General features: G+C 35.0%; 1 protein-coding gene across 4 annotated transcripts in view; it reads right to left on the reverse strand.

Moving 5' to 3' along the window:
- Nucleotides 1–4,682, reverse strand: part of PNPLA8 (patatin like phospholipase domain containing 8) — a 44,223-nt gene extending 39,541 nt beyond the window's left edge. Inside the window, exon 1 of one of the 4 annotated variants that reach the window (XM_003771509.4) lies at nt 4,508–4,682. The gene's annotated coding sequence lies outside the window, so the exon portion shown is untranslated. Of the gene's footprint in view, nt 1–4,074; nt 4,472–4,507 lie in introns of those variants that run through there. The other 3 variants (XM_012550957.3, XM_012550956.3, XM_031938811.1) reach the window with 3 other exon arrangements.
- Nucleotides 4,683–11,232: the final 6,550 nt, after the last annotated feature.

The following is an 11,232-nucleotide window of genomic DNA, read 5'->3' on the forward strand; positions in this document are numbered from 1 at the left end:
GGGTGAAACATGGTGACAGAAAGAGAAGAATATTGTTTTATAAGATATGATGAATATGAGTAATTCAAGCTCCAAGGTAGGAAAGTTTTATTTGTTAAAAATGAGGAGAGATGGAGAGTCAGAGTAAATATATATGGAGAGGATGTAAATTAAACAAATGTCCATTTAACAATAAGACAATGAAACTTTTTAAAATTATAAAATATAGGATATTATGTCTACAGAAATACTGTCAATTTATCCTTAAAAAGAGAGAGAGACAGAGAAGAGGGGGAGTCACAGCATTATAAATGTGTAGATATAAATGTGTAGATGATATATTGTATTTAACTTACACTTTAACATATTTAACATGTATTGGTCAATCTGCCATCTGGGAGAGGAGGTGGGGGAAAAGAGGGAAAAAGTTGGAACAAAAGGATTTGCAACTGTCAATGCTGAAAAATTACCTATACATATATCTTATAAATAAAAAGCTATAATAAAAAAATTTTTAAAAAAATTTGTAGATGATCAGGACCTCAAAAGTAAGCTATTCTAACTCATATTTTACAAGAAAGGAAGCTGAAGATGAAAGAGATTAAGTAATTTCCCCAAATTTATACAAGGAGTAAGAGGCAAAATGCTATCTGCTTCAAAGTATGACCTTGGGCAAGCTGCTTTACCCAATTTCTTCAGCTATAAAAGCAGGAGTTTGGACAAAATATTTACTAAAGTCTTGCTATCTCAGTTAGTGATCCTATGATCTGAACCATCCTATGACTCCAAATGTAGGATTCTTTGTGTTAAACCATGCCATCTCTCAAGAAATGAATTCAAAATGTCATAATCAATTCTTGATGAAACCTCACTGTCTTTAAATGATCATAGATTACTTTCTTAAATGCTCATTAACTATCTCTTTAATAAATTATTCTAATGGAATGAAAACGAAAGGGTTTTTCTGAAAATAAAGAATTATTCTGAAGAAACACTTTGTGAGTGTATACAGAGAATGAAAGTGTTATGAGCTGATGATAATTCCAAGGTCTCTAGTCAGGTATTGTCAAAGAACTGTATTAGCACTACTGGAGATGATATAATTAGAAAAGGAAGTTAGTTTAAGGGATAGAAAGAAAAAATGATATTTAATTTTGGACATATTAAGATGAAAGCTTCTTTCAACCTACTAATCCAAAAGGGTACCATTAAGAATGCGCTTTGTATCAAAACTATTTAAACTGTGAGTCATGACTCCATATGGGGTGCCATTAACTGAATATAGGGGTCATAAAATTATGATTTATTATCAACAAATGTTTGATTTGTACACATATTTTATATACCTATAAACCCATGTAAAAATTTCTCTGGCAAAAAAAAAAAACTGTTTAAGAAGCCCTCTTTTGTATAACATAAACTGCAATATAAATTTGGAAGAAAATGAAGTATGTGTCAGTACCACATATAGTAGAGAATGAGAGATAAGAGGGTGACATGGACATTTGGGTCTCACGCACAAAGAAGTGTTGACTTAAAGTCCTCACCTTTCCAAGAGAATGAATATAGACACAAAGAAGGTTGAAGCACAGTGCCCCCAGAAGAATGCAAAAGAAGAAAGAATAAAGTCAGAAGCAAGAAAACCTAGAAAAAAATAGTGTGACAAAAACAAAAGTAGGGAAATACAAAGAATGAATATTGTTTAGTCATGTCTGACTCTTCAAAACTCCCTAGAGTTTTCTTGGCAAAGATACTGGAATGGTTTGCCATTTCCTTCTCCAGCTCATTTTACAGATGAGAAAACTGAGGCAAACAGGTTAAGTGACTTATCCAGAGTTACACAACTAAATAAATATCTCAGGCTGCTTTGGAACTCGGAAGATGAGTCTACCCCAGGTCCAGAACTCTATCCACTATTTCACCTAGCTGCCCTTCAAAGAATGAGTAAGTGAAATCAATGAATGCAGAGGATTTTCAATGAGGACAAAGAAAAGGCCCTGAACACCAACAAAAAGATCCCACTTAAAATAAGCCATGGAATTCTACTCTGCTTCATAGCCATGATTTATATTGTAATCCCTGCCAAACTGTGCTAAAACCAAGCTGAAATACAGATAAATCAGCATAAATTTTCCTCCATTTCCAAAAAATGAACTCAAAGTGCCTGCCATGTTAGTTTTATTGCCTTTATATGTGAAATTATTTGTCATTAAGCTGTAGAAGATACTGAACACAATTCTATTTGGCAAAGAAAAAGCAATAATCTACTTCATATAACTACAAAAATATTAAAAATATTTAGGATAAATATTTTTATCCTAAAAAAAGAGTTTGATTTTTTTGTTTTGTTTTGTTTTTTAGGATAAAAGGATTTAGCAAAAAACCTTTTGCTAAGGGTTCAAAAAGGGTTTGAAACCTCCTTGAGGTTCAGCAAAAGGGGTCAGCAGAAAAAACACTGTATTTGAAATCAGAGAACCTGAGTTCCAAACTGACTCTGTTACTTACTAATTTTCTGACCTTGGGCTTAACAAGGCTTCTTTGTAATCCAGAGAAGTTTGCAAATGTATGAAATGAAGAGGTTAGATTAAATAAGAACTTTGAGGTTCTAAGTTTTTTGATACTCTTAAGACAAAAATTAGCACGTATATGAGTAAATACACACATTGCAAGTGTAAGTTGTTTTCAAAAACAAATGACCATGTGATTAGAAAAGATGTAAATCAAATGTCATGAAAAAATAAAGATTTCATTATCTCGGTTCCTCATATATTTTTAAATATCTAGTATAGCAATAATGGCAAAAAATAAGAAACTTCCATATGGACTTCTATAAGTTCATATAATAACAGATGTAGAGCTGGAAGAATCCTTGGATGTGATCTGCTCCAACCACTTTTTTTTTTTAATGAGAAAACTGAAGTCCAGAGAGGGCTTGCCTCATACAGGTGGCAAATTTTAATATTTTGTTTTTATATCAAAATATCTTTCTCCTTGAATGTACCACCTAGAAAATAACTGAAAGTAAAACATGCACTATTTTAGGAACCATGAGGTTATGATATCATGTTCTACTCTCTGTACCTTCTATCTTCCTCTTCATTAAGTTTTGTTCTGTTTTGTTTTTTCCTGGAAGTCACTTCTTTCTCTGGTTTAATGCCACCGTCCTATTTCAAAATTAGGTCACTTGCAGCAACAACTGTCTGTCTCTGTCTGTCTCTCCAACCCCGCCCCCCACACCATGCCCTTAAAAGCTCTCTACAGAATTTTATTTATATATATATATATAGATATAGATATGTATATATATAAAATCTCGATACAAATATCTATAGAAATGTTTATAGATCTTTGTGGCGATATAATTTTATGTGTGTACACACACACACTATATATATATATATATATATATATATATATATATATATATGTATATATATATATATATTTTTAATATGTATATACACACATCTATATATACATATGTATATATATATATATATATATATTTTAATATGTATGTACACACAACTATATATACATATATATTTTAATATGTATGTACACACAACTATATATACATATATATTTTTAATATGTATGTACACACAACTATATATACATATATATTTTAATATGTATGTACACACAACTATATATACACATATATATTTTTTAATATGTATGTACACACAACTATATATACATATATGTATACTATTTTTAATATGTATGCACACACAACTATATATACATATACATATGCATATATATACATATATACTAATTTTAATATGCATGTACACACAACTATATATACATATATGTATACTATTTTTAATATGTATGCACATACAACTATATACACATATATACTCTTTTAATATGCATGTACACACAACTATATATACATATATACATGCATATGTATATACATATACATACGTGTACATATATATACACACACACACACACATACACACACAGAGTGTCAAAATTTTTGGTACGAGTTTACGCTCTTAAAGCTTAAAACTGCAAACACATCACAGAAAGCCCTACGACCAGCACGATCTACCCCAAAAAGCAAGAAGAACTTACTGGAAGAATGGCTGTGTGGGGGTTGAGGAGAAGTAAGGGAGGGTCTCTGGGGACCGAGAAATGTATATGCCACCAGATTAAAGGGCCCAACTATGGACCCCGACAAGCACGGACTGGAGAAGGACGGAAACTTGGGCCCCGGTGAGCAGTACTAAGCTAGTCAGAGCTCCGAGAAGGAAGAGGTTGGAGGGAGGGAGGGAGGGAAGTGGGTGGAGACAGCGAAACCTAAACACAACCCACAGGGGTGGGCGGGTAAGGAAAGGGAAGGGGGGCCTCTGGCCCACTCCAAAATTTCAGGGGGAGCCAGCAATCTTTTGGGATCCGCGGTGTCGGAAGCGCCGTCACTAAGGCCTTAGAGCCGGTAGAGAAATCGTTCTTGAGAAGCGAAGGAAGGGGATGGCAGTGGCAGGGCGGGACGGCTGGGCCTACTTACCCGGCTGCAGGCCCGAGGCAGCTCAGCTTCTATCTTACCCTCCACCCGTCAGAGACCAGTGACGTCAGCCCAGCCCCAGGCCTGCCCCCAAACGTACCACCCGGATCAGCTGAGTAACAAACACAAACAAGCCGCCCAAACCTGAGCCTCGGCGAACACCCGTCGCCCCGCCCCCGCGATCCCCTAAGGAAGTAAAAGCGGCAGTCGCGCGGCCCAACCAATCAGCGGGCCCCTAGCGTGAGCCTGGCCTTTCGCCTTCTCCTTTGCACTTCCTTCCCGCGCCCTCTCTGGAACCCTCGGCTAGGCGCGGGGGCGGGGCGCGCATGGCGCGCGATGGGTGGGGAGTCGTGCCTCCCTGCCTGCAGACGCGCGTGAAGGTGCAGAAGAATTCCCTGAAACTGCCTCTGTTCTTGGGCGTCCGCCCTCCTCGCCTGAGCCTGTCCCTGGCAGCGGCAGCCCGGGCCCCTGGTGCCCGCGCCAGTTTTCAAGGGCAGAGCCCGACCTTTTCTGTGCTTATAGGAGCTGTGGTGTAATTTGTGCCAGGAGCTCAGGTTCCTATAACTGGGACCGGTCTAGTACGAGCCACGTTATTTTTATACATGAGGCACAAGGAGGTCGGCATTACTGGCCATACAGATTTTAGTATATAAAAATAAAAAGCAGTGCACTCAGTGTAAGAGGTAAAGGAACAGACTGGGGGGCGGGGGGAAAGGAAGTGCTAATTATAAAAATCTGTCCTCTTTTAGAAAATCAATAAGAAATTGACACAAATATAATCCTGGATCGATCTGCCTCCTTCACCTTGATCCAACTAAAATCCATCTTCATTCCCAGCTCCCTTCAATTCTAGTACCTTCCTTCTGTAATTGGATATTGTTTATCCTGATAAATTTATTTAAATAAATAACAGATAAAATTATTTATCAGGATAAATAATAAACAATTACAGAAGGAAGGTACTAGAATTGTATTTTGCTTGCTTTGTATAGATTTATTTACATGATCTCCTCCCCCCATTAGATTACAGTTTAATGATTGTAAACATCAAGAAAGCAAGGATTGGGCCTGGCACATTAGACCCTTAATAAATGAGGATTGATTAATGAGGTTTTTTTTTCTTAAGGAGTTGTTTAATAGCTTCTTCAATTTTTTTATTCTAAAATGGAACTTTTTAATTTGTTTCCTCTGTTAATCTGGGCAATCTAAATTTTTTTAAAGCATTCATTTCACTTAGATTATCCGATTTACTGACAGTTGGGCAAAATAGCTCCTAATTATCGCTCTGATTTCCTCTTAAATGGTGGAAAGTTCATCCTTTTTGTTTTCAATACTAATAGTTCGCTTTTCTTCTTTCCTTTTTCTAATCAAATTAAGTAAAGGTTTATCTATTTTGCTGTTTTTATCCCCCATAAAACCAACTCTTAGTTTTTTTTATTCAGTAGTTTTCTTTTAATTTTATTAGTCTCCTTTTTTAATCTTGAAAATTTTAATTAGAGATTTTTAATTTTTTTTAAATAGCTTTTTTAGTTGATCTTCTGTTTCTCTATTTTACGCAAGTAAGCATCTAGAGATATAAAACTTCTCCTAAGAATAGCTTTGGCTGCATCCCATAAGTTTTGGGATATTGTCTCATCATTTTCTTGGATGAAATTATCAATTGTGTCTATGATTTGTTGTTTTACCCTCATTCTTTAGGATTAGATTACTTAGTTTCCAATTAATATTTTTCTCTGGTCCTTTATTACATGTCATTTTTATTGTATCATGGTCTGAAAAAGATGCATTTACTATTTCTGCCTTTCTGCACTTGATTTTAAATTTCATCAGAAATAAATGAAATTCACCTATTTCATTGAATATCCATCTTTTCCCCTGAAAGATAATGCTTAATTTTGCTGGATAATTGATTCTTGGCTGCAGTCCAAGTTCCTTTGCCCTCTGGAATATCATAATCTAGGCACTTCACTCCTTTAAAATGGAACCTACTAGATCCTGAGTAATCCTGATTGAGGCTCCTCAATATTTGAATTGTTTCTTTCTGGCTGTTTGCAATATTTTCTCTTTGATTTGGTAATTCTGAAATTTAACTATGATATTCCTTGGTGGTTTCCTTTGGGGTCTCTTTTCTCAACAGGTATTTTACTCTCTGGTTCTAGGACATTAGGGCCGTTTTCCTTGATGATTTCCTGAAAGATGTTGTCTAGGCTTTTTTTTTTTTTTTTTTTTTTTCCATTATGGTATTCAGGTAGTGCAGTAATTCTTAGGTTGTTTCTCCTGGATCTATTTTCCAGGTTGGTTGTTTTTGCAATGAGTTATTTTACATTTTTTTTTCTTTTTTTGATTGATTCTTGATGTTTCATTGAGTTATTCACTTCCATTTATTCAATTCTAATTTTTAGTGAATTATTTTCTTCAGTTAGCTTTATTATCTCCCTTTTCATTTGGCCAATTGAACTTTTAAATGAGTTGTTTTGTTCATTGAATTTTTTTTTCATTTCAAAAATGCTGTTTTTTAAGGAGTTGGTTTCTTTTTCCATTTCATCAAATCTATTTTTCATTAGGGTTTGTTTTTGTTTTTTTGTTTTTTTTGCTGAGGCAATTGGGGTTAAGTGACTTACTCAGGCTCACACAGCTCATCAAATCTATTTTTAAGGAATTTTCTTCAGATAATATCAGTGTTTCCTTTTCTAAACTCTCCTGCAAAGTTCTCATTTCCTTTTGCCCTTTTTCTTCTCTCTTTTAAGATCCTTTTTGAATTCTTCCAAGATCCTTGTGAGATAGAGACCAACTTTTATCACTTCATCAGGAAATGTTTTGCCTTTAGTATCCTCAGGGTTTGAGGTCTATTCTTCCCTGTCTCCACAATAGCTATCTCTAGTCAGAGCTCTCTTTACTTTTTTGCTCATTTTTAAAGGTTGAGGTCTGCTCTTAGGGGAAAGGGGAGATTGACTCAAGCTTCCTCTACAGATGACAGCCACTTTACACTGGCCTGGGGTCAGGGCTGTTGACTTCCTTCCTATATTGGATGGGGGTTGCTACATTCTGCTTTATTCTGGAGTTCAGAGGCTCATTATTTGCCTTCTGTAGTTGTATTGCATGTCTCACAGGTAATCTGCTGATCCACTAGCTTCTGAGCCAGGACAGAGTAGCCAATGCTGCTCTATTTTAGCTAAGAGGTTTCTTGTACATTTCCCTATTATGCAGAAGCCATTCCACATTGGGTCCCTGGGCTCAGCCACTTCACCTACTGCCTAATTGAAACAGACCTTTTCTAAAGTTCTTCCAAAATACCTTCTGCTGAAAATTTGTTTCATTCCAAATATTTGTGGGTTCTGTTACTCCAAAACCCATTCAGAGGCTTGATCTGAGGGAAGCCAAGAAGAGCTCAAACAAAGACCAGTCTACCCTTTGCCATCTTGACTCTGTCCCCACCCCCACCCCCTTGATTAATTCAATAAACTGATCTCAAGGAAGAAAAAATTAAGTTATCATTACTAAATGATCTATAAACAAACTGTTCTTAGAGAAGAAATAATCTGGGTGGCTCTTCTATGAAAAGCCATAAGTTCTCTGAACTATAGTTATCCTGGATTTGGAAATAAATATTTAACATACTTTAGCAAGACCAAGTGTCAATTGATGCAGTACACTTAAAAAAATACACAAGAGCAGAAAAAATAAAAATAGTATATAAATTTTAAAGAAAAATTAGAAGTAAATTTAAAATAAAATTGTGTTAATCAATACACCTAGTCCTTATAGGCTTAACATACAGGGTGTTCTAAAAGTCTTTGTATAAAACCATTAATTTTAACTTATTAAAGCTTAAAAATGCAGACTTTGGGGACTTTCTAAACTTGCATACAAGAATGCAAACTAGGGCTCTTTGAAATGTTTGGTGTGTGTATTGGGTGGGGAAGAGGATGGAAGGGAAAGCAGGCATTCAATGGTAGTATCACTGGGTCTTTTTTCTAAGATTGAGTTATTTAAGTATTCTTAGTTTACATTTTTATAAACATTTAATTTAGATTGTCGACATATAATTGGGCAAAAATAGCTCATAACTGTTTTGATTTCTTCTTCATAGGTGGTAATTTTTTCTCTTTTCACTTTTTATATTAGTAATTTGGCTTTCTTCTTTCCTTTTTTTTCCCCCAAATTTATCTGTTTGTTGGTTTTAGCTTGATATTTGTGAGAAATGATTCATTTGGACCCCTATTCTATTCCAATCAGTATTGATAAATTTGATATTTTACATAAATTGTGTAGGGAGAATTAAATAAGATATGTTCTTATAGTCAGCCTTTATAATGGCCTCAAACTTTAATGTAATGTTCACTGCTTGTTTATCAGTTATGAAGTTCACTTGTGCAACCGCAAGAATGCTGACACATATCTCCATCTTGTTTTACTCAAATTCCATTTCCATCCCCAATATGGATGGGATGCCTTGATTCTTTGGAAAATCCCCCAACTTATTTTTGTACCTCTGGAACACTCTCTCTTGTCCAATGTGAGCAGGTAACCATTTTATGACCACTTAGTCAGGGAAGATGTCCTGTGCTCACCTAAACTGTGACTCTTCTGTTAATATATCATTTTTGGCCCTGAAAAGCAAGGTCAATCAGCTAGTGAGAATCTGCATTTTACCATGCCTCTTATATATCTGCATGTCAAACCTTATGAAAAACAAAAACCTACCCAGAAATATTGAGTATAATTTTACAAGAGGGAAAAAATGATATTTAATGAAATAAAGGATTTTCAAGCATTTCTAATAATACCAGAGCTGAATAGAAAATCTGATATTCAAACATAAGATTCAAAATAAGCATAAATGTAAATATGAGTAAAGATTAAACCATTTATTATATTCCTATATGGGAAGTTGATATATGTAACTCCTAAGAACTTTTATTATTAAGGCAATTAAAAGGAGTCTGTTAAGACAAAAGGAATGAGTATGAGTCTATTCTGTTGGGATGGCCTCAAAAGAATAATGAATGGGGGAGGAAAGGGATGCACTGGGAAAAGGGGAAAAGGGAAAGAAAGAATAGGGGAAAATATTTCACATAAAAGAATCTTGAAAGGAAAAATTTATACAATGAAGGGGAAAATGGACAGTAGTAAGAAACGCCTGAATTTCACTCTAATCTGAACTTGTCCAGAGAAGGAAGAACATACACACACAAGCATATATACATAGTAAGGTATAGAAATTCTCCTGACTAGAAGTTAGTAGGGGAAAAGGTTATCAGAAAGAGTAGGAGATAAAGGATAGATTCTTCTCTCCATTCCCCTCCAAACAACTTTAAAATAATTCCTCAAGTCAAATTTTGGAGCAGCAGAGCTAACAAAAGGTCAGAGTAAAGCATTGTTCTAGTCTGAGGCAATTTAGGAATTCAGCAGAAGAGATTGGTGAGGACCTGCTCAGATAGTAATAGCAGCACCAGCACTAGCCAGCAGCAGCAGGCTTCGAAAGTGACAATGTGAGCAGCTATTATCTTCAGGAATTCTCAGCCCAAATATGGTAAGGGAGAAGTAGAAAGGGGATAAAAGAAGTGTACAGGGAAAAGCTTTTATAGTGGAGGGGGAATGAGAGGAGTGTGGTGGAGAAAGCTTGAACCTCATTCTCATCTGAAGTGCTTCAAGGAGGGAAGAATATACTCTAGCCCAAAGAAGTAGGAGGGTAAGGGAATGGAGGAGGAGGGTGTGAGGCAATGACAGAAGACAGGGCAGATTAAGGGAGACAGTGGTCAGAAGCAAAATAGACTTTTCAGGAGAAACGGGGTAAAAGAGAAAGATAATCAAAAAAAAAAAAAAAAAAGGGTTTTAATTGTAATGAACTTAACCATAAAACAGAAGCAGAGAGCAGAATGAATTAGAAAGCAGAATACATTATATGTTGCTTACAAAAGACACACTTGAATTGAAATAAAGGGCTGAAGTAGAATTTAATATGCTTCAGCTGAAGTAAAAAAGTTAGGGATAACATTTATGATCTCAAACAAAGGAAAAGCAAAAATAGACCTAATTAAAAGAGATATTCAGGGAAATTATATTTTGATTAAAAAGGTACCATAGACAATGAAATAATATCAAAAATTTTTACAGGAAGTTTCTCTGATTAAAGCCTCTTTTATCAAATATATAGAAAACCGAATGAGCTATATAAAGACAAGAAGCATTCCCCAATCAATAAACTGTCAAGGAAAATGAATAGATGCTTTTCAAAAGAAGACATGAAAATTATCAATAGTCATGTGAAAATTGCTCAAATCACTAATGCATAGAAAATTGCAAATTAAAACAACTCTTAAGACACTTTCACATTTATCAGGTAGACTTTCATGACAAAAAGATAAAAAGATAAATGCTGGAGGGATGTAGAAAAATAGGGACATTGATACACTGTTGGTAGAATTGTGAACTTGTACAATATTCTGGAGAGCAATTTGGAACTATGGCCAAAGGGCTATAAAACTATGCTTGCCCTTTGACCCAGCAATATCACTGCTACATCTGTATCCCTGAAGGTTGTTGTTTTTTTTTGTTTGTTTGTTTTGTTTTGTTTTTTAAGGAAAAAGACCTACTTGTAGAAAAAATATTTATGATAATTTTTGTTTGTTTTTGTGGAAGGAAGTAACTAGAAAATGAGGAGATGCCTATTGATTGGAGAATAGCTAAACAAGTTGTGGCATATGATTGAGATAGAATACTATTGT

Source organism: Sarcophilus harrisii, chromosome 5, assembly GCF_902635505.1.
Source record: "Sarcophilus harrisii chromosome 5, mSarHar1.11, whole genome shotgun sequence".
Classification (NCBI taxonomy): domain Eukaryota; kingdom Metazoa; phylum Chordata; class Mammalia; order Dasyuromorphia; family Dasyuridae; genus Sarcophilus; species Sarcophilus harrisii.